Source organism: Octopus sinensis, linkage group LG4 (genome assembly GCF_006345805.1).
Source record: "Octopus sinensis linkage group LG4, ASM634580v1, whole genome shotgun sequence".
Lineage (NCBI taxonomy): Eukaryota > Metazoa > Mollusca > Cephalopoda > Octopoda > Octopodidae > Octopus > Octopus sinensis.
In genome coordinates this window covers 64687345-64715152 of record NC_043000.1, presented here as the reverse complement: position 1 = coordinate 64715152, position 27808 = coordinate 64687345, and the positions used below count along the sequence as shown (strand labels likewise).

Genomic DNA, 27808 nt, shown 5'->3' with positions numbered 1-27808 from the left:
ATGTGCCACCACCATGGAGGCCAGTCAGGGGGCACTGGCTTTGACCATGTTTGGAAGGTGTTTTTAACGTGCCACCAGCACAGAGGGTCAGTTGCAGGGCACGGGCATTGACTCATCAGATTCAAAATATTTAACAAAACATATGAATTTATTTTGCAAGATTCCTGATGTGAAAGCCTATGTTGAAACAGATGTTGCTATGTTTCAGGATGGTCATTCTTTTGTTGCCAAATAAACACATGCACTATATATTTGTTCTTCCAATGTCCATTGACAGGAAATCTTTCATTATACATTTATGACCTCTTCAGCAACCCTTTTCATTAATGTATTCGCTGAAGAGGTCACAAATGTGTGATGAAAGATTTCCAGACAATGGACATAAAATAAAATATGAACAATAATAAACTAGTGAGTGTGTGTGTGTGTTTATTTGGCAAAAAAAAAAAATTACCATCCTGAAATATAACAATAACAGAACAGTCTTTCCTTTATATATATTTTTATGCTTCCTACATATTGGCTACTTAGCATTTTTAGATTACTACCTCAGTTTTTTATTTTTATTTTTTAAACCCCATTGCAGACAGGTATGCAAATAATCTGCATATAATGGTAAGAATATGTTTCATTCAGCGAAATCATTTATTTGGCTTGTCTAAATCAGTCCTTTAATTATACTTTAGAAATAAATATACCAGCTAGATTTGTGGTTTTGGGGAAGGACAACTTTTTCCAAATACTGACTGGCATCATGATAAGCTCACCCAATCCCAGTAGCTTGTGTTAGTGAGGCAGGCAGCTTTTATTTAGTTTCTAGAAGCAAATATGCTAAAAGGCAAGAAGTGTGGCTCTGTGCTTGTGCGTGCGTGTGCACATGTGTATGTGTGTGTGTGTGTGCATGTGTGTGTGTGTGCGCACGCGCAGGCACACAATATAAGTATTTTTAAAAATAAACATATAGATATATATTTGTAAATGAATGTATGAAAGTGTACATGAAAAAAAAATTACCAAAAATCAGCTAAAGAAAAAAGTTTGTTTGTGTCATAGGCGAACAGATGTTAAAATGATGATGATTATGATGATAATGAAGTTGGTAGCTAGGCAACATTATCTAAAATAACCATCTTTTTAAGCTTGCAAGATCTTCACTTGTTTTTTATGGTTCACTTTGTTAGTGTTTTAGAAATGGGGTGGTGAAAGAAAAGGGATGTGGGGGGTAGAACTACTACTACTGCTGCTGCTGCTGCTGCTACTACTACCAGCAACAGCAGCAGACAAGAAGTTGACCCTAAAGTAGAGACTGTTTGTTGCAGGCTAGCTTGTTAGCAGAAATGGACAGTAGGGAAAGTATTTGGGATGAAATGGAAAGGAAAAAAAAATTGGAAACATAACTCCAGAAGTCAGGGAAGTGTAAGGTGAGGGTTGGGGGTTATTCTTTATGGGGTGAAAAAAACTGGGAACTACTTACTGCTTATTTTATAAAGTAGTTCTTGGGGAAAAAAATCTAGGAGTGGTTTTGTATGAGTGTATGAGAAGTTTTATTTGTCACTAATAGACTAAAGGTGTTGTTTAACCCTAGGTTAGCTTTGATTGAATAGACCTATGATAATCAAAGCATTCATCTTATTTTCTGACAATGTCGCTACATTAAACATGCATAACTTCATGGCTAAGACGTTTACATGGCAAACTATATGATCTTGGGGTATGGTCTCAACATGGGGCACCATGGCCAAGTGTTTTTGACTGGAGCCTCAGGTTGACCAATGCCATGTGAATGAAACTGGTAGAAAGAACTATTAAGAAGTGTGTTGTATATGTATGTGTATGATGTATACATGTTTGTGTATGTGTGTGTGTATCAGTGTGTGTGTGTGTTTATATGTCTGTCTTTACATTAGCACTGCCTGAAAGAAAAAAAAACTTTATGTCGTGTGATTTAATAGTGCAACAACTAATAGGGCCCTCTTCAGTCATGAATGACCATGGGTTTGCACCTAGAAAGTTACCCTCTGAAGCACAAGTCCAGGCATGGTTTTGTGGAAAACTAGCAGTCACCCGTGCATACCAGTCTCCCTTCTCCATACCACCAATGTTATCCAAGGGAAAGGCAAACACCAAAATAGCTTGGCACTGGTGATACTGCAACTCATTTCTACAGCTGAGTGAACTGGAGCAATGTGAAATAAAGTGTCTTGCTCAAGAACACAATACACAGCCTGGTATGAGAATCAAACTCACTGCCTCATAATTGTGAGCCTGATGCTCTAACCACTGAGCCAAGCACCTTCCTTTGACATCACAAAAATAAACATTACACTTAAAAATTGATACTGGGTCAATATAATTGTCTAAAACAACGGTTCTCAACTGGGCTCCATTATAGCCCTTGAGGGTCCATATAAGATTTTGTTGTTGAAATTTATCTGTAATAAATTGGTTATATACTTCTACAATACACAAAATATTAACAGGTTTTTGATACAAATGCAGACACAAAAACATGTGCACACACACATACACATACACACACACATAATATATATACACATGACAGTCTTCTTTCAGTTTCTGTCTATCAAATCTACTCACATGGCTTTGGTCAGTCTGATGCTGTAGTAGAAGACACCTGACCAAAGTGCCACAGTGGGATGAACCCTGAACCATGTGGTCGGGAAGCAAGCTTCTTATTGCTTATGCTTCTACAATACACAAAATATTTTAACAATTTTTTTTAAAAACAATTCCTAATAATATTTAATTATAAAAACATAATAGGATTTTTAAAAAATCAAATGGCTAGGAGGGTCCATCTGAGTAAAATAGGAATCAAAAGGATCTATGGGTCAAAAAATGGTTGTGAAACACTGGTGATGTCTGTGTCACTTCAAAATGATATGCAAAATACCAGTAACATTTCAAAACTAACAGAAGTAGCACTACTGATGCTATATTCCTTCTAAGAGAAGCATTTAGCCGAAAATGAATTTCTGTGCTTGGCTTTTGTCAACAAGGAGAAAGAATGCCTTTAACAGGGTCCCTGCTTCCTTATCTGTTGGTCAATGCAGAAGCTAGAAATAGATGAGTGGCTAGTGAGAGCCATGGATGCTGTCAATAAGATGAATGTTGACAATGAGCATAGCAACAAATTTAGCATACAGGTAGGAGTTTGCCAAGGATTGGTTCTCAGCACCCTCTGTTATGGCTTGGCCATAACAGGAATTTAAGACTGATTGTCTTTGGGAACTCCTCTACACTAATGACCTTGTTTTTATAGCTGAATCTCTTTCAGGTATTGATTGCTAGGTCTGGAATCAAATGAGAGTTAATTTAGCAAAGACTACCGTCCCAGTAAGCAGGAAAGCAGACAAATCATCAATCTCTTCAGGGAGAAAGCTCTGCTCAGTATGTAGAAAATGTATAAGTAGGAATTTCATATGGTGCATTTAGTGCAAGCTATAGACAGATAAGAGGTGCAGCAGTATCATAGGAAGATAAACAGAGAAAGTAGTCTTTTTGTGTGGCAGATGTGCAGGTACAATAATCACTGAGAATGCACAAGAAATAAATTCCCTCCAATATCTTGGAGGATCATTAGAAGTACTAGATAGCTTCTGTTACCTAGGTGGCCAAGTTAGCTGTGGTAGGGGATGCTATGAAGCATAGTTGCTAGAATAAGAATAGGCTGGACAAAGTTCAGAAATCTACTACTTTTGTAGAGTGAAAGGCAGACTGAATGATGGCTGTGTATGGACAGCTATGCTACATGGCAGTGAAACATGGGCTGTAACTACAGGGAACATACAAAGGCTTAAAAGAAATTAAACCAATATGCTCTGCTGGACGTACAATGTCAGTGTGCATATACAACAGAGTGCAAATGTCCTAAGAGAAAAACTGGATATATGATGCATCAGATATAGAGTGCAAGAAAGAAAATGTGCCGGTATGGTCATGTGATGTGTATGAATGAAGAGAGCTGCATAAAAAAATGCAAATCTCTAACTGTGGAGAGAACTTGTGGAATAAGTAGCTCCAGGAAGACATGGGATGAAGTAATGAGAAATGATCTGCAGATGTTGAGCCTCGCAGAGGAGATGGTGAGGGACTGAGACTTCTGGTGATTCACTGTGCTTGAAAAGACATGTCAAGCAAATTAAAATTGTAGTCATGCCCTCCCCACATACCCCCACACACATAATCTGTCCTCTCTCAAAACTACCCCACAACCCATCTTACCAAAACCCCACATCCCACCACCAGTGGTAGGCCCTTCCACTATCCCTTACATGCCTACTCATACACTCTCCATTTCCTCACATATCTACCATAGCACCCACCTCTAGTCATTCGTTTATCACCCCATCATTTGCTACAGTCACCTCTTCCTCTGTCTCTAAACATCTCCCCTCACACTCTTATGGAACATCCCCTTCTATCCTTTCTGTATCACTTCTCTTTCACTTTCTCTCTATTTATCTATCTATCTATCTTTCTAACTCTATCTCTCCCTTCTCTCCTTTCTTTTCCTAGTGGGGAAACCAAACATCTCATCTATAGTAAGACACCTATCTCTATCCTTCCAATATACTTTAACCTCTCGACTGGCACAAAATCACCTCCCTCTGTTCCACTCCCTCTCCCAACTGAGAGGTCTTCATCTCACAAGTTACTTGGCAACCCTGCTGATGTTGGTGCCAAGGCCAATTCCACATAAAAAAAGCACCCAGTACACTCTGCAAAGTGGTTGGTGTTAGGCAAGATATCTAGCCATAAAAACCATGCCAAAGCACACAATGGAACCTGGTGCAGCACTCAACTTGCCTTGCCTAGCTCCTGTCAAACTGTCCAACCCATGCTTGCATGAAAGATGAATGTTAAATGTTGATGATGATAAATATTGATGTGCTTTTGTCAGGATCTGATGGATCCAAGCACTACATCATCCACCACTGTTTACTTTGACATAGTTGGCACTAAGAAGGGCATCCGTCAATTGAAACTACACCAAAGTAGATAGAGGAACATGATGCAATCTTTATACCCATCCCATCAGATTCTGTCAGACTGCCCAGTTGATGCCAGCATCGGACATCCTCATCATTATTTAATGCCTGTTTTCCATGCTGGCATGGATAATTTGACATGGAACTGGTGAGCTGGAGTACAGTGTCAAACTCTACTGTCTGCTTTTGCATGATTTCTAAGGCTGGATACCCTTCCTAACCTAACCACTTTACAGTGTGTACAGGGCGCTTTTTTTTATGTGGGACCAGCAAGCAATTTGCAAAACAAAACCTTTCAACTAAAGTATTGAGACAGGTAGCTTTGTGCCATGTGATGAGAGGTTAAAGCACGACGGAGGGACAGAAACAAATGTTTTGCTGTGGAGGAAATACATGGTTACCTCAATTGGAAAAAAGAGAGAAGATGGTGAAGCTGTGTCAGGGTGTATCCTCGAGTTACAGAGAGGAACAATGATGTCAAATGATGATGATGTTGATAGTGGTGGTGGTGGTTTTGCTGCTGCTGTTGTATGATGATGATGATGAAAGTTTAGGAAATTAATACTTACTTTGTTTTATGAATCATATTCGTGCTTAACAAAATTACTAACAACACATTTTTTCAAGATGTTCAAGCATTAGTATGGAATTTCTATTTCTGGTGTGCTCATAATACCTACTGCTCCAGTGCATCTGTCACATATGAAGCTTACTTTCTCTGTTAATTTGCCTGTGATTCAACTACACTTCTTATGTGTCCATAGCTTACAATGGGCACAGCACATGAAGTTTATACCTACTCCTTCCCAGCATATCAAACAAAATCATTTCCTCTAAAGGTACCAGGTTCTTGACTTCTTTCCTACTTAGTAAAACCTTAGTCTTTGCTAAGTTTATATGGAGGCTTCCTCTCTAATTCCCCTACGAAAACTAAGTCATCAGTATAGAGGAGTTCCCATGACATCCAATCTTAAACTCATCTGTGATGGCCTGTAGGACTATGATGAAAAGGAGAGGACTGAGGATTGAATCTTGATGAACTCCTACCTTCATGCTATATTTATTGATGAAACTGTTGTTGACTCTCATTTTACTTACTGCATCTTTGTTCACAGCTTGTACAGCCTCACAAGCCATTCAGCTACACTTAGTTTCCTCAGTGACCACCAAATAATAACTGAATATGGTATTCTGTCAAACACCTTCTCCAAATCAACAAAAGCCAGATACATCTTTGTTCTAAATTCTTAAAAGTTATTTTCTTTAATTAGTTTCAGCCCAAGGGTTGTTTTTCTTGTTGATCTTTCTTTATAAAGTGCACAAAATGTTTGCTTGTTCCCCTGGGCAGCATCAAGACAAAAAGGCTAAGAACCACATATAGGATAAGAAGGTATCTAAACAAAAATCACACAGCTCTATTTTGAACTATAAATGCTTGGGTTTTAGCTGTTATAGTTTAGCCCAAGTCAACCCCAAATGAGCAAACTTATAATGTATTTTGATTATGAGTATCCTATCTTTTTAGGAGTTTGTGAGACTACATTATCTAATTATGTAATGTGTCCTTTTCTTATATAAGCTTGTAGTGTGTGTGGTGTGAGAGATTTAACTGGTATTTCTAGCATACTTGGTGACCTTATAGATGCTCCCTGCATTGGGATTTTGGGTGTGAATTGTAAAAAATGTAGCCAGTCAGTCACTGGTGATATTATCTTACAAATGTTATTTCCTTTTAACTTTTTTTTAGTGGAAGTATTTCTTGGTATCTATCTATTGTGATTAGAAAGATGATGTTGAAGCAATCAGATACCTATTGTGTGAGAGGTTAATGAGTAGCTCATTGGTTGAGTGTAGAGGCCAGTAGGTAAAGTAGGTGTTAGGAAAAGAGAGAGAGAGAGATGTGTTGCTTGGTGAATTAGTCTCTATAAGATATATAACGATATACAACCAGAGAGATATGGCTGTCTTTTTAGGTCACTTGGTGAACGTGTTTATGTTTGTGTCATTAATGTAGGAATGTCTTAAGATAATATGAAGATAGGTTGTTAGTGGAGAGTTGAAGAACTGAGTTTTATGTTATTGTGAAATTTAAGGTTTATGGGGGCAAAAGTCAGTATCTGGTGAGAAGCTTTTGCAGCTGCTGTTGATGTTGCTTAGCTCAAGGTCAGCCTTCATCAAAAACATTTCTAGGCATGATCACTTCTTCAAGTATAATATATCTAGGTCTGCATTGGCCAAGCTGTCCTTTTTTAAAATGGTGTAGTGTGCTTGAGTGAGACTTGGCTGTTATTTCTAGCAGGTTGAGTAACTGCTTTGAGCTGAGCTGCTCAACCATTTTTTTTATCTATGGACCCCTTTGATTACTATTTTACTCAGGTGGACTTGCAATGCCATCCAGTTTTTAAAAACTAGTTTTATAGAAACTTCCTTCAAAAGTCCTATTGTGTTGGTTGAACTATGTAAAAAGTTAGAGGAGGAAATCTAGCTGTTTCTTGCAGTAAATACATCAAATGCAAAATATTTTCACAGACCCTTAATATACTATTGTGGATACCTAATTTACTGTTTTGCCTGTGTAGACCCTCCCAAAATCTTATATGGACCCCAAGGGGGTTATGCTTGGAGCAAACATGGGCAACCTATTTTGTAAAGTAGGCTGCATCTGCCATAACTCATCATCAGGCAACCTATACTACTAATGAATTTCAAGGTAATATCTTACTGAGTATGCCTTTCAGAAAGTTCTGTAGGCCATGTTATATAATCATCACAACAAACATGAACAATCAACGTCGCCCATTGTCTCCCTTGATAAAAGGACTTTCACTTTGTTTCCCGCCAAAACAATTAACTTGTACAACAACGGCAGTCGAATAAAGTATCTTGTATCGTTAACACGTTGTTTCAGTCTCTCTCATTTTCTTAATCTTTCATACTAAGTACTCACTACTTCCTTTAATACTCAATACATTACATATATATAACAACAACATGGTGTCAGAATACTAAAAGAACCCAAAATACAGAAACCAAAGGAAAAAAGAAGTTGAAATCATACTTCAAAGACGAAATGGAAAATTTACCGCATCCAAAAGACCTAGACTTTAACCAGGAAAATCTAGCCGCAGCATGGAAAAAGTGGAAAAAAGAATTCAATCTCTTTTTGATAGCAACAGAAAGTGACATGAAGCCAGACAAAGTAAAAACTTCAATGTTTTTAACTTGCATCGGTTCTAAAGGCCGAGATATCCATTCCACACTGGATTTCGATTCACCCGACGAAGAAATGAACCTTCAGACAGTAATCGAAAAATTCGATGCATATTGTGAACCCAGGAAAAACATAACTTTCCTAAGACACAAATTCTTCACATGTGGACAAGCGGAACATCAAAAATTCGATGAGTACGTAGTAGAGTTGCGCCAAAAGGCACAACAGTGCGAATTCGGCAACCTCACAGACAGTCTCACCAAAGATATTCTGATATGTGGAATCAGAGACATGAGATTAAGAGAAAGATTATTGAGAGAACCAAATATAGACCTACAAAAAACAATTCAAGCAGGTCAGAGTGCAGAGCAAACACGACTCCAATCAAGGATGCTAAATGCCACATCCGAAACAAGAGATAACGAAATCTCGAGGGTATATAGTCAACACGACAGAAAAGGCGCCAAAACTCAAATAACCCGCCATATGCAATCCAGACATCAAAACGAACAAGGCGGAAGTGACAGAAAGCCCGCGAAGTTTCAAGCGCCAAGTCAACACTACGTCACTAACTGTCACTATTGTGGTTATAATCACAAAAGAAATAAATGCCCAGCATTTCACAAGACATGTGAAAAATGCAAGAAACAAGGACACTATGCAAAAATGTGCAAATCAAGAAAATTTGTACATAAAGTAGAGATACATACCGACGATGAATCAGATGACGATACACATGCACTCGAAATGATCACTGCAAATAATTCCCGCGTGCACAAAATCGAAAAGTTCAAGACTCCAAAAGACATTTGGACGGTCGAACTAAAAGTGAACAACTCGAATGTAACATTCAAAATAGATACAGGAGCAGACGTAACCGTACTGCCATTCAGAGAATATAGAAATATAATTCCAAAACCACAACTGCAAAAAACTTCAACTCGATTATCAGCTTATAATAACACAGCTATAAAAGTGCTAGGAAAATGCACAGCAGTCATTAAATACAAAGAATTATCAAAGCAAATAAAATTCATTGTTGCAAAAACAAACTCGCACGCAGTTATAGATGCAAACACAGCTAAAGATCTGAACCTGATTCAGAGAATTTCAAAAATAAATTCATCGAACACAAACGACAAATTAGAAAAATATGAAGACTGTTTCGGAGAAATCGGCACTTTGTCAATAACACATCATATCACAGTGGATCCACAAATAACTCCTGTAATTCATCCACCAAGATCGGTTCCTTTTTCTATAAAAGAAAAACTCAACAAAGAATTAAAAAGAATGACAGAATTAGATATCATAAAACCTGTTAGTGAACCTACAGACTGGGTAAATTCCCTAGTCATCGTTGAAAAAGCCAACGGAAAACTCCGACTCTGTTTAGACCCCAAGAATCTAAACAAAGCCATAAAAAGGCAACATTTCAAACTCCCTACAGCGGAGGACATTTTTGCACAAATGCATAACCCTAAATATTTTTCAAAACTCGATGCATCTAATGGATACTGGCAAATTCCAGTTGACGAAGAAAGCTCCCATCTTTTAACGTTCAACACACCTTTTGGAAGGTATCACTTCACACGACTACCCTTTGGAATTCACAGCGCCAGTGAAGTTTTCCAAAACGAAATTTCAAAAATAATAGAGGGCATAGAAGGAGCAAGAAATTCACAGGATGACATCATAATCTGGTCCAACACTTTAGAAGAACACACAAATAGACTACAACAAGTTTTCGATCGAATCCGAAAGCACAGATTAAAGTTAAATAAATCAAAGTGTATCTTCTATGAATCACAAATCAAGTACCTTGGGCATATATTAACCAGCGAAGGGATAAAACAAGATCCAACCAAGGTACAAGCAAACATTCACATGCCACTGCCAACAAGTAAAAAAGAATTACAAAGATTCCTAGGTATGACAAATTACCTATGTAAATTTTTATCTAATTACTCCGAAGTCACAGCACCATTGCGCCAGCTTCTACAGAGTGACACGTTATGGTCATTCGACAAACCACAAATTGAAGCAATAAAAAAGCTAAAAGAAATGATTACCAGAAAACCAGTGCTACAATTTTATGATCCAGATCTACCAATAAAAATAACTACAGATGCTAGTAAGCATGGGCTCGGAGCGATACTTGAGCAGAAACACAACGAAAGATGGCTACCTGTTTCGTTTGCATCTCGTGCAACAACTCAAGCGGAACAAAACTACTGTCCGATAGAGAGCGAAGCTCTCAGTATAGTTTTCGCATGCAAGAAATTTCATCAGTTTATATACGGAACTCATTTCAGAATCGAAAATGACCATAAACCGTTGAAGCAAATATTCAAAAAATCGATCACTAAATGCCCCCCCAGAATCCAAAGATTTCTACTAACATTACAAAGATATGATTTTGACCTAAACCACATACCTGGTAAAGAATCAATTGTTGCAGATACCCTATCACGTGCATACCTTGAGCAAAATACTCCAGAAGTACCAGACGAAGATATGAAATCGCACATTCATGCAGTAATAAAAAATTACCCCATAACCGACACTAAATTAAAAGAGTATAAAGAAGCCACTTCAGACGACCCGTCTCTACAGACACTCGTCACATATACAAGAACAGAATGGCCCCCAAAAGACAAAATACCAATAAACATCAAACCATTCGTATCCGTTCGTGATGAAATATCAATCGTCAATGGTCTTGTTCTAAAAGGTTCAAGAATAATTGTACCTAAGTCATTACGTAGAGAAGCTCTACAGGAAATACATACCGGACACATGGGTATCGAAAAATGCATAGAGAGAGCGAAGGAATGTATATACTGGCCCGGCATTAACGCTCAAATCAAAGACATGATTAACACATGCTCATACTGCATTGACTACAAAAATCAACAAGCAGCCGAACCACTAATAAATCATGAAATACCTACTACACCATGGACCAAAGTGGGTACAGACGTATTTCACCTGTCTGGAAATTCGTATGTCACAATTATTGACTATACAACAAGATTTTTTGATCTACACGAAATAAATGATTGCCAGTCAAAAACCGTAATCAAAAAATTAAAAGAAACTTTTGCTAAATTCGGAATTCCGCAAACAGTTGTAAGTGACAACGGTCCAGAATTCAATTCGGCTGAATTCAAAAAATTTGCAAAAAATTGGCATTTTCATCACACGAAGACAAACCCGCATTATCATCAAGCGAATGGCATGGTTGAGAGAAATATACAGACAATAAAAAAGATGCTAAAAAAGGCATTCAAAAGTGACGAAGAACCTCAGTTAGCGCTCTTAGCATTACGCACGACTAAATTACAAAATGGTGCACCATCCCCTGCAAATCAAATAATGAATAGAACATTGCGAACAAATCTCCCAAACATACTACACGACAAAATTGGTATCAGGCCTCACGAAAAGAAGAAATCAAACATTACAACAGAACTCCCAGAGTTAAAACCACACAACACGGTTAGAATTAAGTTTAACAACAATTGGTTTAGAAGGGGCAAAATAATTAAAAAACTAGAGCAACCTCGTTCATACTTAGTAATAACAGAGGAAGGAAATACAGTCAAACGAAATAGACAACATATTCTTAAAACAAACGAACACGTTCGCATAACAGAAGAATTAGATTATGAAAATATATTTCCAAAGTCAACAAACACGCATGAAAAAACAAAAACAGCACAACTACAGAATTCAACACTACAAAATAATAAAACCACAAAAAGTGGACGACGAATAATTATTCCCTGTAGATACAGATGATATAAATAATAAAAAAAAAAAAAAAAAAAGGAAGATGTTATATAATCATCACAACAAACATGAACAATCAACGTCACCCATTGTCTCCCTTGATAAAAGGACTTTCACTCTGTTTCCCGCCAAAACAATTAACTTGTACAACAACGGCAGTCGAATAAAGTATCTTATATCGTTAACACGTTGTTTCAGTCTCTCTCATTTTCTTAATCTTTCATACTAAGTACTCACTACTTCCTTTAATACTCAATACATTACATATATATAACAACAACAGGCCACTGTTTGCCCATGATTGGCTTAGAGCCTCACTCATTGGTTTTTGTTCCAATTCAACTGATACAGCAGACTTACAATCATTATTATCCCAGTCATGACCATTCAGTTTTTATTTTAGACAAAGTGTATCAAAGACTACATCATCCAATATATTCAAACATTTTTTAAGATGGTAGGGAGATTTGTCTTCTATTTGTGGCAGCAAGTCGAGTGACTACATAAAGATTCCCTCTTTGGCTTGAAACTGCTTCTGCAGTTAATTTGCTGCGATGAGCGAGTGTATTAGTATGGATTGTTTAGAATATGTACAGTTTGCCTGAAGTATAATTTGTTTGCTTTCTCTATTACATATGTTATTTATGTACTATGAAATGATCATGGTGAGAATACTTCGAGCATATTGTCTTACACAGTAGTTAGTGTTAACATATTTAAAGCAGAGAAAATATATAACTATATACAAGTTAGTGTTAACTCATTAAAGCAAAGAAGTATACTCTGTAGCTAAATAGACTTTTGAATTAACATATTTAATGCAGTGAACATTATTAACTACAAAGTAGTTAGATAATATGTTCTCTACAATAAATGTTAGCATATTTAATACAAGAAGCCTATTATCCAATTATATTATCTAGCTGCATAAAAGTTAGTGTTAACATATTTAATGCAGATAATATCTAACTACATAGAGATTGTACAGTTGTTGCCAGCTGTCATTCACAAGCACATATGGCTTGCTAACAACTACCATGCTTTTTGGTAATTGTTATACATGCCTCTGTTGTGAGCAGACATAGACATCTTCTCAGCTCTCTTCACTCTTGAACCAATCAGGATGTAACAGCTGGGAGAAGGAAAGGGCTGCACTAACACACTGGCTAGTATTCACTGCAGGTGAAAATACTTGAGCAACAGGAAATTTAATAATTTGGTCAAAGGCAAAATGCAGTTCAGGATATGAACCTTGTTCAATTCCTGGACTGAATCAAACATGCTCACAACTAGGCTACATATTTTCACACACAGAATTTGGTATTTAGCTAATACAAAGAGCTTACTATAATAAGGAAATTTGTGTTAAGATATTTAATATAGGAAGCCATCCATCTATCTTCTTCACCCACTATTCCTGGGAAGGTCTCCTCTATAAGGTCTATCAGAAGCAATAGTCATTAGACCGGAAGAATCCATCTTGCAATTCTTTACTACTACATTCTAATCACATGTCCATGATACCAGAATTGTGACTTCTCAGCACAGAGAAGTAGCAGCTTGATCTGGAGAGATTCCCAAATCTTCAAGCTATGCACCCTGTTGAGTAACATTACCCCAGAGATACTTCAGAAGAACCCTATTTCAGCCTCTTGTATTCACAATCATATTCTTTCAATCATTACCCAACATTCATGACCATATTTGAAGATAGACATAAAAACCAAATTGAAGATAACAAGCTTGGATTTTTTTTACCAACCACTCCTCTTTTGAGGAATGAATGCCGGAACTGGCACATTACTGTGTCAGCACCTGCCATTCTAGCATTGAATCCTCCTATTTTCCATTACTTGTGAATACAGCTTCAAGATATTGAAACAGGAAAATATAGGAGGCATATTATTTAAATACAAATTCTTCCACTGTTTCATGCAAATGAAGTTACATAGATTCCTAAGAGTCAGTTCTGTAACTAATATACGTTTTACAAAGAGAAATGTTATATACTTAATCACAGAACATAAACATTTGATATTAATTTTGGTGACATACGAGAAATTGTATCATTTGCTTCATGGGTTGTTATAAACTGATTACCCTATACATATGTATATGTTGAAGGAGCTGTTTGTGTCATATATCTGCTCATGCAAGAGAAACGGTTCAGCTGCACCACATGCAATTCAATTTTCAATACCGCCTTTCTGGAATCTTACCATTGTCTGATACCTATGCCGTCAATATAAGTCAATTGGTACGTTTACAATGGCGGTTGTAGTATATATTTACAGTTTACTTCATCCGATTTAGTAAAAATAGAGTGAAATAAGAGATGCTTGTTATATTTCTGTATCTGCACTTTGTTTTTTGTTTTTTGTTTATTTGTTTCTCTTTATAGTTGAAGCAGGATCGAGTATCCTTTTGTGCTCAGTCACTCATGCTGCAGTCTGCATATTATTTTCAAACATTGACTTTATTTAATTGCACAACTAATTAGGTTGCACGATACCAAAGCTATTTTTTATCCTTTCATTTACTTCCTCTTACTACTTACATGTCAGTTACAGTGCTATAAGATTTCCTTACAAACTTAGAGAATAACACTGTGAAAATAATCAAAGACTAAGAGTGGTAGAATAAAACCATCACCCAGTTTAGCATCACTATTTGGTCCTTAGGTGTCTTTAGCAGAGTCCACTCTATTGCAAGTATTCATGACCAGATCACTCTAAGAATAACTTCCAACCTTCCTCCCATCATTCCTCATCTAAGTACTAAAAATAAAAAACAAAAAAAAAAGAGAATACTTATTAGTTAAGATAAGAAACTATCAAGTGTGAAAATCTATTTCTGTAAATTTCAAATACATACTGCTTTACAAGAAATGAGTGTTTCATATGTAAAACACTAATTTATGCATGATAAAGATATGTTTTTTTTAAATTTTTTATTTTTTGGTCTTAGTAATGTCTCAGAGATATTATTTCTCTGGTTCCATTCACTAGTTTTTTTCTAAGATTGATAATTTTTTTCTTTTAACCATTCCATACTCTACAGAACATTAGTCTGTCCACACTATGATTTCTGATTTCTTTGGACAGTTTTCATAGCACACCAGATGAGAAGAGTTTGCTAGTCCTTCACTCAGTCATTCTCCAATTCAACCCTTTAGTATATATATACCTGACCCAAATATTTTAACTATTTTATACTCAAACTGGCCAGATCCAGCCTGTCGCACCTACCCTTCTGTCTCATTCTCAAAATAAAAAATCTTGTCATTGAAATCTCAAAGCTATAAGATAATATTTGATTAATCGAAAACAATGTGAATAAATAAGCTTTGCATCTGACAGAGTAATCTGAAAACTAAAGGCTTAAGGAAACACAGAACATTAAGAGTCTCTCTCTTTCCTATGACTTTCTCACAATGAAGTGTAGCTGATACTGTGTGTAATGTGTCTGGTAGGAGAGGAGAGAGTGAGAGAGAGAGAGGGAGAGAGAGAGAGAGAGAGAGAGAGAGAGAGAGAGAGAGAAAAGAATCAACTTGTACTTGAATGGTAACAATCATGGAAGTAAGAAAGACAAGGTTATCTTGGCTGGATTTTAACTTAGAACGTAGACTAAGAATTACCACAAGGCATTTCTCTCTGATTTAGCAATTCAATCAACTGACCAGCTTTACATTCATAAATACATTCACTTGTAGCTTATCTTTTCTTTAACTTTTTGCTTGTTTCAGTCACTGGACTGCAGCCATGCTGGAGCACTGCTTTGAAGGGATTTTCGTCAAACAAATCAACCCTAGTACTTATTTTTCTTTTTAAACCTGGTATTTATTCCATCAGTCTTTAACTAGTTCCAGTTTGAGAGTTGCGGCTATGTTGGGGCACCACCGTTAAAATATTTAGCATTTGCCTCTCTCTCTCTCTCTTTTACTTGTTTCGGTCATTTGACTGTGGCCATGCTGGAGCACCGCCTTTAGTTGAACAAATCGACCCCAGGACTTATTCTTTGTAAGCCTAGTACTTATTCTATTATTATCTTTTGCCGAACCACTAAGTTACGGGGATGTAAACACACCAGCATCGGTTGTCAAGTGATGTTGGGGGAACAAACACAGACACACAAACACATACATATATATATATATATATATATATATACACACATATATACGATGGGCTTTTTTCAGTTTTCATCTACCAAATCCATTCACAAGGCTTTTGTAGAAGACACTTGCCCAAGGTGCCATGCAGTGGGACTGAACCCGGAACTATGTGGTTCATAAGCAAGCTACTTACCACACAGCCACTCCTACGCATGTTAACTTTTTTATGACTCTTTCTACAATTATTACTTGACCTGCTTAGGTAAAGTAGTTTTGATTATCCTCTCTAATTACCTCAGAAAAGAAACAGTCATATGAGTTTTGTCTTGCTTAAATTCTGTCTCAAAACATAATGGTAATGGAATTAATGAACTAAATATATTCATCATATATCTTTTACTTGTTTCAATCATTGGACTGCAGCCATACTGGAGCACCATTTTTAACTGAACAAATTAACTTCAGTACATATTTTTTAAAGTCTGGTATTTATTCCATTGGTCTTGTTAACTGAAACCACTAACATAAGAATGTAAACAAACCAACATTGGTTGTCAAGTGGAGTGGGACACACACGCGCATGCGTGCATGTGTGATGGGCTTCCATGTAGTTTCTTTCTACCAAATTCACTCACAGGCATAGGTTGGCTTGGGGTACCAAGCAGTGAGGCTGAACTCAAAATCATGTGGTTGCAAAAGTGAGCTTCTTAGCCACAACAGTCATGCCTGCATGTTATTTTACACATGTTAAATAATGTATATAGCATGTAGATATGTTTCAGTATATTTAGACTCACATTACAAAAATAATATTAGAGTTATAACAGCAAATATTTCCTGCAAGCCAAGGAATAACAACTGTGACCATTATTAAAGCCAAATGGTTCCTTTATTTTCATCAGGGGAGGACTGAAACCACTTGATTCACAAATCGAAACATAGAACTGCTTATGAACAAGCAGTGTCTCAAGCATAGATAAGATATCTCATTGTTTTTTGCTTTAGTGAACAATAACAACATTGATTACTGGTTTCCAATAGGACAATCATTGATTCACTGCATTCTGGGTAGTTAGAGTAGTAAAGGATTGTCACTAGAGAACCGCAAGGGATTTTATCCAAAAGGCCCTTGTTTTTCAGTTTCTTGCTGTTGTTTAACCCTTTAACATTTAAACTGGCCATATTCGGTCCAAATGTGGAGGCGCAATGGCCCAGTGGTTAGGGCAGCGGACTCACGGTCATAGGATCGCGGTTTCGATTCCCAGACCGAGCGTTCTGAGTGTTTATTGAGCGAAAACACCTAAAGCTCCACGAGGCTCTGGCAGGGGATGGTGGTGATCCCTGCTGTACTCTTTCACCACAACTTTCTCTCATTCTTACTTCCTGTTTCTGTTGTACCTGTATTTCAAAGGGCCGGCCTTGTCACTCTCTGTGTCACGCTGAATATCCCCGAGAACTACGTTAACGGTACACATGTCTGTGGAGTGCTCAGCCACTTACACGTTAATTTCACAAGCAGCCTGTTCCGTTGATTCGGATCAACCGGAACCCTCATCGTCGTAACCGACGGAGTGCTTCCTTTCCTATTCGGTCCAAATATACTGCCTGTTTTATGTTCAAAGCAGAAGACCTAGCTTCTCACACCTACCTTACAATGTCATGTTTAAATAAACAATTAAATCATCAAAATCTCAAAGTTCCAAGATAATGCATGATTAATTTAAAGGAATGTGAATAAAATCACATTACATTTGAGAGACTAATCTGTATACTAAAGGGTTAAATCCTCTGACAATATACATCAGCAAAAGACACACACACACAAGTAATATATATCATCATCGCTTAACATCTCTTTTTCTATGTTGGCATGGGTTGGATGATTTAACAGGAACTGACAAGCCAGTGGGCTGAACCAAGCTCCAATGCATACTTTGGTATGATTTCTAAAACTGAATGTCCTTCCTAATGCCACAGCACTGGTAATGTCATCAAATACTCACAAGACCTCCCTCCCACCACTCAACAGAGGATGGGAGAGGTGGGTATAGTATTGAAGGATGTGAAGATATGATAGAAAGCCGGGAACAGGCTTCCCGCAACTGGAAAGAAAGAGATGTTAAGTGTGTAGCCTCAAGGAACAAGGTGACCAAGGTAAGCATGAGAGAGAGAGAGAGAGAGAGAATAGTAACAGAAAGAGAAGGTTAGCAAGTAAGCTTGTCAGAGTGTGACAGATGATTAGAAATGGAGAGTGAAATGGATACAGAGAATATCATTTGGTATGGAGAGAAGGAAATAGGAGTGTGTCAGGAAGGATGAGGAGGTGATAAGAGTATAGTAATAGAGATAAAATATGAAGTGCAGGTGGATAAATGGTGTTAATTACAGCACCTGAGGGACTAGTACAATAGTTAGAAGATTGATGAAAGGATGGGCGTTAAAAGATGAATTGTTGGGGAAGGCTTGACAGAACCTCATTTTTGCTTTTATATATATATATATATATATCATCATCATCATCATCATTTAACGTCTTTTTTTATGCTGGCATGGGTTGGACGTTTTCACAGAAGCTGACTAGCTGAAGAGCTGTTTCAGGCTCCATGTCTGTTTTTGCATGGTTTCTACATCTGGATGCCCTTCTTAATGCCAACCACTTTGTAGAGTGTACAGGATTGCTTTTATGCAGCACCGGTATGGGTACTTTTTATATGGCACCAGCACTTATGAGCCCACAAGATTAGGGATGCTCAGCTGGAGAGAGTTGCAAGGGATGAGCCTGTATACAAGGGCAACCATGCTTTTACTTTGCTTGATGTGTCTTTTCAAGCACAGCAAACTGTTGAGAATCTCAGTCCCCTTTCATCCCCTCTGTGAGTCCCACATTTGTAGATCCTTTCTCACCACTTTGTCCCAAATCTTCTTCCTAGTAAAAATCTGGTAACTTATGTATAAGAGTTCTTATGTCATTATTTGACTGAGCAGCATTCAACTGTATAATAATTATAAAGAGCGTTCTTCTATAATGATCTTTGAATGTAAACTCAGCAATTTAAAGCTGGTATGTGGGGCAGAAAAAAATGTGATCTACTATTAGAGCCTGTTATTTTTGACCCTCATGTTATATTATCCTTAGTCGCCATGATTGACCTCTAGATCCACAAGTTTTTTTAATTCTTTTTCTGTTTATTTCCTTGTATTCCTTTCTGTTGAAGAGCGTAGGCTCGAAACATAAAAGACTTTCTCATCTTCCTGAGCGTTAAACTAATACACCTGTTTGTTGTTTATACACCTGTCTTCGTCTTTTGATTTTCTGTAAATTTCAACTATATATACATATATAAAAAGCGCCCACTACACTCTTGGAGTGGTTGGTGTTAGGAAGGGCATCCAGCTGTAGAAACTTGCCAGATCAAGATTGGAGCCTGGTGCAGCCATCTGGTTCGCCAGCCCTCAGTCAAAATTGTTCAACCCATGCTAGCATGGAAAGCAGACGTTAAATGATGATGATGATATATATATATATATAATGGGATTCCATACTATTTTCATTTACTAAATAGCTTTCACAAGGTATTGGTTAATGTGACACCATGGTAGAAGTCCTTTTTCCCAATTTACCATGCAGTAAGATGTAAGATCAAATCTGGAACCACATATTTGCAAAGCAAACTTTCTAAACACTTAAACATGCTTGCACTCAATTTCAAACTAATTGCATAGACATCTGTGTATTTTGTGCAATAAATTCAATATTATTATTCTGCATCAGAACTAAATAAGTTTTGGGAATATTGATATAAGCATTAAAAACAGTTGTCTGTTGCATTTGTGCTATCTCACAAAGTTTATGCTCAACCTTTTGATCTTTATTTTAACGCTTTATGTTCATTTTCTATAAAGACAGAGACAATCAGTGTTTTATTGTATGTCTAGAGTTGGTTTGGCTCAGACAGGTCTGCAACGGATCATCTCTCTATTCATCTTCAAGTGTTACTCTCTCATCTATGAGGCACAATGTTCTCATGTCTGACCTAAGACAAACTTGCTGGCAAATCAAAGCTATTGAGCAAATGTTTTCTTTCACCATATGACTTTTCAATATGTATTGTACTAAAATTAATGAAATTATTAAAGCCTAAAATAGGGATTGGATGGAATGTTTACAACACCAGCTCCATTTTAACTCTTGGCACTCTTCTGAACTGCCAAGTTTGGCACACAGCCTGACTGACTTTCTTTGACTGTTTCTCAACACCTGACCATCAAATTATCATAGATTCCTTAATACCGCATGAACATATTTTCATTTCTACTGTTCGTTTGCATATCTGTATCTTCTTTTGGAATTTAGCCAAATCTATTTAAAATATGCATGCGTCGGTGGCAGTAGTAGATTGTTAACATTACAACTGGCAATTGTGGCTGCAAGACTAATTATTCCCTTTGGCAACATGTCTTTCTTTCCAGTTTCACTCTTAACACACTTTGTTCTACTACTTGGCTCATTCTTTTTAATTTGCTCTCAATCTCCCCCTATCTCTTCATTTCATTCTTTTTACCCCCTCTCTCTCCCTCTCTTTCTGTATGTGTGTGTATGTGTGTGTGTATGTGTGTGTGTATGTATGTATGTGTGTATGTATGTGTGTATATACACACACATATATATACATGCTTTATATGTATGTATGTATGTATGTATGTATGTATGTATGTATGTATGTATTGTTTGTGCTCTCGTTTATTTGCTCCTTTGCTTTGTCTTATCAGTCAGTTTACACAGAGTTAAAAGAGATATTTTGGAAATATATTACTTATTTATATTGCTTTTATGTGATATCCCTATAGGAAGCAATTTGTTGGTGTGATGGATTGATACTAATACAGACTGTTAATGGATTAATAGTAGTATAGAACTAATATAAAATAATGCTGATTAGTCTGTGTAAGCAGTAAAGTATCACCACCACCAGACAGTCTGCTTCAAAGTCTGGCAAGGTAAGATGTAGGAGAAAACTAAATGCCTGGAGAGTGGCACATGTCATTAATGTATTAATGGTAGAAGACATCAAGGAAGCTGTGTTAAGAAAAACAGGAAGCATTTTTCATTTATTAAAAAGAGTGACAGTAGAGCACTGTGATATATGATAAGTTATTGTTGTCATAAAATGCTATAGACTTTTTTTAAAATAACTATCACTTGGAACCAATCCAGGATGTTTGGTGTGTGGAGAGAACTCTAAACAGTGATGTGTTAGCAGTACTCTCCAAAATCTATTCACAGTAGTCAGAAAGTTTGTTGAAAATAACCTTAGTTATGTTAGCTCAGAGGTTTTCAACCAGGGTCCACATGACCTTTGGGGTTCCATATAAGATGTTGCTGTTAAAATTTATCTGCATTAAATTGGTTACACTTCAACAATACACAAAATATTTTAATATTTTTTTTTGTACAATTCCTAACAATATCTAATTATAAATATATAACAGGATTTTTTAAAATGTCAAATGGTTCTGAGGGTCCATTCAAGTATAACAGGAGTATCAAAGGGGTCCATAGGAAAAAAAACATAATTGAGAATCACTGCTTTAGCTGAGAGTGTTTATGAGAAATAGAGTTCACAGGTTTCAGTGGTGAAAACATAGCATAAAGGCTGTGCTTTGGTTTGCAGTTCTGATAAAGCAATGAGTAACCATTCTTTCAAATCACTACATCATCATCATCATCATCATCATTTTACATCCATGTTAGCAAGTGTTGGACAAGTTTTCAGAGGTAGTATTTTATAGCTGGATACCTTTCCTGTTTTCAACCAGTTAGTTACTTTTTACAACACAGTGCACTTGTTATAAAACTGAGATATACACAAGGGATTTTTAAAAATCTTTATATGAATCATCTACAGTAAGGTCATATTTAAGGCCATATAAATAACACAGTTGCACAGGACCACAAGACTTTAGCTCCTCAACTCAAAATATGTCTTTAAAAAATACCTTTTATTTATTATTCTTTGAAAAAGTAACCTTTTCTCTTGGCTACCATTTACTTATAAAGCTTATAATAATCAATGAATTAGATATTTAGATATTAATTGTTGGCATTGTACACAATTCTAAACAATAACTAACCATAAATCACATTTAGAGTTTATTGATCTCCTAATTCCTTTATTCTGTAAGCTAGTTATTTTACTGGAGTTTATCAAAATTCTGCCCGTTCAATATTTTTCAATGAACGCATAATAATGGATTTTCACTGTAGTTTATTTTTCAAATAACAGGAATGCTAAAAGGTTGGTATCATTGGATTGCTTCTTTTTTTCTTTACATTTTTTTTGTTTTGTTTCTAGACAAACCATGGAATGGTCTCATCTAATTGAGCAGGAAAAAAGAAAGTGGGATAGAGAAGCTTATCATATGATGATTGATCTGGCTAAAACAACAGATAACACAATTCTTGAAGAATAGATGTTGTATCTACTGAAACTGGAGAGCAGGCAATACAAAGCTGTTCATTGAGAGCAACTACACCTACAGACAATATAGTAGTTCAACCATATGTAATTGAGAAACTGCAGTAGCTACATCTGAAACAGAACATGCTTCTGTTGATTGCAAATTGAGTAAAGACATTGGAGAGAAGTCTTTCCCAATTACTTCTGTTGAATAAGAAAGAGAAATACAATACACAATGGCTTGGACTCAATGAAACAAAAAGGATTAAGATATTCAATGAATACTGGTAGATGATGTACAATGGAAATGTTTTTTTAGAATGTTAGCTAATGGTGAAACTACTGAAAGGAAGTGATTATGCTATTCAAAAAATACAGGAAGAATTTGTTGTTTTGAATGTAAATTGCTTTAATACATCTTCAATCACTCTGGCATGTCATGGTTTAATGATTAGAACCACTGCTAGCAAAAGGTTATGTGAACATGGAAAATCAAAAGGCCATACGAGTGCTGACAGTAATTTTGCTTGGCGAACTGATATTCATGGACATGTTGATTTACAATACAAAAAAGAAATTAAAGAACTTATTCTTTCACTTGTTTCAGTCATTTGACTGTGGCCATGCTGGAGCACCACCTTGAAAGATATTTTTTAGTCAAACAAATCAACCCCAGGACTTATTCTTTATAAGCCTAGTACTTATTCTATTGGTCTCTTTTGCTGAGTTACTAAGTTACAGGGATATAAACACACCAACATCGGTTGTCAAGAGATGGTGGGGAGACAAATACAGATACAAAGACACACACATAAATATATACATACACACACACACACACATATATATATAAATATATATGTGATGAGCATCTTTCAGTTTCTGTCTACCAAATCCACTCACAAGGCTTTGGTCAACCTGAGGTTATAATAGAAGATGCTTGCCCAAAGTACCATGCAGTAGGACTGAGCCCACAACCATGTGGTTGAGAAGCAAGCTCCTAACCAAAAAGTCTGGGAAATGTGTTTTATAGACTTTGTTTGCATGATAAAGATATTGTCAGGACATTATTTGGTTTTCAGAGCTGACAGCTACAACTTTGGTTCATCTCAGAATAGCAACTACCTCAAACTCTTAGAACTCATTACTGAATATGATATATTCCTAACACAGGACACAAAATTACATGTTAAAAAAGAATACAGACACACTAATTATTTATCTTCCACCAGGTGCAAGCATGGCTACGTGCTAAGAAGCTTGCCTTCCAACCATATGGTTCTGGGTTCAGTCCCACTGCATGGCACCCTTTGGACAAGTGTCTTCTTCTATAGCCTTGGACTGACCAAAGTCTTGAGAGTGGATTTGGTAAACGGAAAATTTAAAGAAATCCAGTGTGTGTGTGCACACGATGATGAATGAACTTATAAACAAGGGCAAAAGAAAAAAATTCTAATACCATTCTAATAAATTTAACCTTTAAAGGTATTTTTTAATATGCTGGCCATTGAAAGAATTTTTTTCGGAAAATTTTATCCTATATTAGATATATATATATACACATACATATAGACATATGTGTGTGTGCGTGTATTTATATATATATATATATATATATTATATATATATATATATATACATACATACATACTACATACATACATACATACATACATACATACATACATACATACATACATACATACATACATACACACACACACATATACATACATATCTATGTCTGTGTGTCTTTGTGTTGTTGTTTGTCCCACCACCACCATTTGATAATGATGCTGGTGTGTTTATATCCCCACAGCTTAGCAGTTCAGCAAAAGAGACTGATAGAATAAGTACCAGGATTTAAAAAATAAGTACTGAGGTCAGTTCATTTGACTAAAAATTCCCCAAGGCAGTACCCCAGCATGACAGCAGTCAAATGACTGAAACAAGTAAAAGATAAAAGAAAAGATATGTGAGAAAACATAAATCATTATAGGTCAAGTTTTGAATAAATTAGTTATTCATGCATAAATAACGAAGTGTTTTACTTCAACTTGATTTTGCTGAAGATTACAGTTGTACTCATCAACTTACTGTTGTATTGAAGTTTTTCGAGAGAACAGAACCAACTGAATGGTTCTTTCTTAATTCTCCTGGACACATAAGAATTAAAATGGCTAATGTATTTATTTCATACTTGTAGTAACAGTGGAAATTCCACAATAATTTTGAAAACTGTTGGAAGTTTATGAGATAGTATGTTGTTTGAAACATTTGGTTCTTTTTAAATGGTGTAAAACTTCACACAGGAAGTATTGAGTGGGCAGTCTTAGGAAACAATGCCTCTGAAAGCTATATTTTCTGTTATACAATAGTTACCTATTCTTTTTCCCTTCACATAAAGAAGGAAACAATGAAAAGCATAATCTAGCAATAATATTACATGGAGAAATGCGAGCATGAAAAGTAATATTCTTAAGATTATAAACCTGGAAAAATACAGGCCAAGTTATTACATCTGGAAAAGTATAGGACAAGCTATTACTTCAAGTAAAGTAAAGAATAAGAAACTTTTTACTTAAAATATTGCAGCAAAGAATGCCAGTTCTTCTAATTTATCACTATTTACAGTTCTCATCTTTTAAATTTATTGTACAAAACTGATCAGCTAATTTGTAAGTTTGTCTAATTAGTCACTTTTTTCTGTATTTAAGGTAGTAAATTAGCCAAATTCTACTTAAATAAGTAGAGTGTTATTTGTAAACTATAATTCAAATTTTAATTTTAGCTGCAATATTTTAAGTAAAAAGTTTCTTATTCTTTACTTTACTAGAAGTAATAGCTTGTCCTATAATTTTCCAGGTATAATAACTTGCCTTGTACTTTTCCAGGTTTATAATCTTACAAATATTATTTTTCATGCTCGTATTTTTCCATGTAATCTATGATTTTTCCAGGCTTGCTGTTATAAGATAATTAATAATGTGTCAATTAATAATTTAGGATTTTAACTTATAAAATACTGAAAGATAATATTTCAATTTTTCCATGTAAGTGATGATACTATTTCAATTTTTTTCGTGTTTAGTTTAAATATATGTTGTGATTGAATTATTTGATATTACCCATCTGCACCAAATTAATGGCAGGGAATTTTACCATCTTGTTGGTTGCACCATGGCTCACCATAAGTTACAAACAAGACCCCAAAAACCATCAGTTACCAGACTCACCTTAAGTAACCTAGATTTTGAGTTGGTGATAATAGCACTGACTGTTGCTAATCTAAATCTATCAATAATTATTCAGTACAACAGTAATTATAAAAGCTTATCAGGTATACACAAGTTAAAATTACCTACATCCCATTAATATAAATTTGATTTATGAAAAATCCCTTTTAATTAATTTTGAAATTTAGAAAGTAAATTTAGAATAAAGCACTTTTAACCAATTTTATGGACAGCCTTACTACATGCCTTCAGGTCTGCCCATAGGGACATAGCCAAAAATGACTATATTCCTGCCCCAATAAATTTAGATGCACATATTTGAAGCATATAACACATTAATGAACTAGCCTGATAAAATAATTAACTAAAAAGAAAAGGGAAGCAACTAAAAATGAAAAGCAAAACAAGCTTTCTGCAAGTTAATTAAAGCTGAAAGAGAAAATTAATAATAAAAGTTAAACTTACCCTAATTCAACAGCATATTAAAAATAATTCTAAATATTTCATTAAAAAAGCAAAATATATGAAAGGTAAAGTCAACCTCGGAGGAATTTGAACTCAGAATGAAAGACAGACAAAATACCACTAAACATTTCACCCAGCACGTTAATGTTTCTGCCAACTCACTGCCATAAAATGCAAACATTCATTTTAGAAATATATTCTTATTTTAACATTATTCCTTGAAGCATTACTAATTACTTCCTCACTTACTGACAATAAATTTCATGAGATTTCACCTCATAACTTTTTTCTACTAATTTATGTTCAATGCTACTAACCTAGTGATGCCATCAGATGGTGTAAGGGTGGCTCTGTATGCTACAGCCCTTGAGAGGCAGGATCCTTCTAGCAGACAGGTGGTGAGGTTTCAACGGTTGCAGGTTGAGTTTGGTGGTTGTGAGGGTGCGTTTTTATGTCTGTTGATGTGTACAATGTTAGAAGTGATGTTGTCTAAGCAGGAGTAGCTCACCTTGACGTTATGGGGTTGAAGAGTTTGTAATACTTATGACCTCCGGGGAAATGTTTTTTTAATTAACAACAGGAAGCCCCTGAATATGTTTCCTTTCTAATTACATACTTTCAGGTTCAGTCTTGCATGGCACCTTGGGAAAATGCTTTTTACTATAGCTCTGGGTCCACCAAAACAATGTGAGTGGATTTTGTCAATGAAAACTAGAAGAAGCCCATTGTATATATATGTGCATATGTTTGTGTCTCCTTGTCTTGACATTGTATGATAGTTGTAAACAAGTGGTGTCCATGTTGTGTTCTTCATTTATCCACCATGGGGAATATTACCTTACTTAAAAACAGGTGAGTGTTGGCAATAAGAAGGCATCCAGTCATGTAAAATCTGGCTCAATGCATTCCATGTGATCCATGCAAGGAAGGAAGAGTGAAATCAGTTAAAATAGTGATGATGATTATGATGACTCGAGGAGACCCATCCACCACAGCAGAATTGATACTGGTGCTGATGCCACATAAAAAGCACTGATACTGGTGTCACATAAAGAGCGCCCATGCTTGTGCCATGTTAAATGCACTGGTGTTGGTGCCACATAAAAAGCACCCAATACATTCTGTGGAGTGATTGGCATTAGGAAGGATATCCAGCCACAGGAATCATTTCAGAACAGACAATAGAACTTGGTGTAGCCCTCGGCCTTACCAGCTCTGGAAAACAGATGTTAAATGATGATGATAATGCTGCTGCTGCTGATGATGATGATGATGGTGATAATGATGTATATATACATATATATACACACACACATGAATGCATATGTGTGTGTGTGTATGTATTGATTTTAATGGTATTTAAATCCATGAGGCTGTTGAAATGACACAGAAGTTCAATAAAGTCATTGAGGAAATATATACCGAACTTTAAAGTAATAACTGGAGATGATATGCTTGAATAAGACCTTGAAGTCATTGCCCCTGCATAGCTAAAAGACTAAATGTATAAAAATATA

At 36.0% G+C, this 27808-nt stretch overlaps 1 long non-coding RNA gene across 1 annotated transcript; it reads left to right on the top strand.

Annotated features, from left to right (window-relative positions):
- Positions 1 to 201: 201 nt before the first annotated feature.
- On the top strand, positions 202 to 27617 carry LOC118762985. The gene is made up of 3 exons (XR_004998739.1): positions 202 to 212; positions 1212 to 1222; positions 26732 to 27617. It is a non-coding gene; the product is annotated as an uncharacterized LOC118762985 (long non-coding RNA).
- Positions 27618 to 27808: the final 191 nt, after the last annotated feature.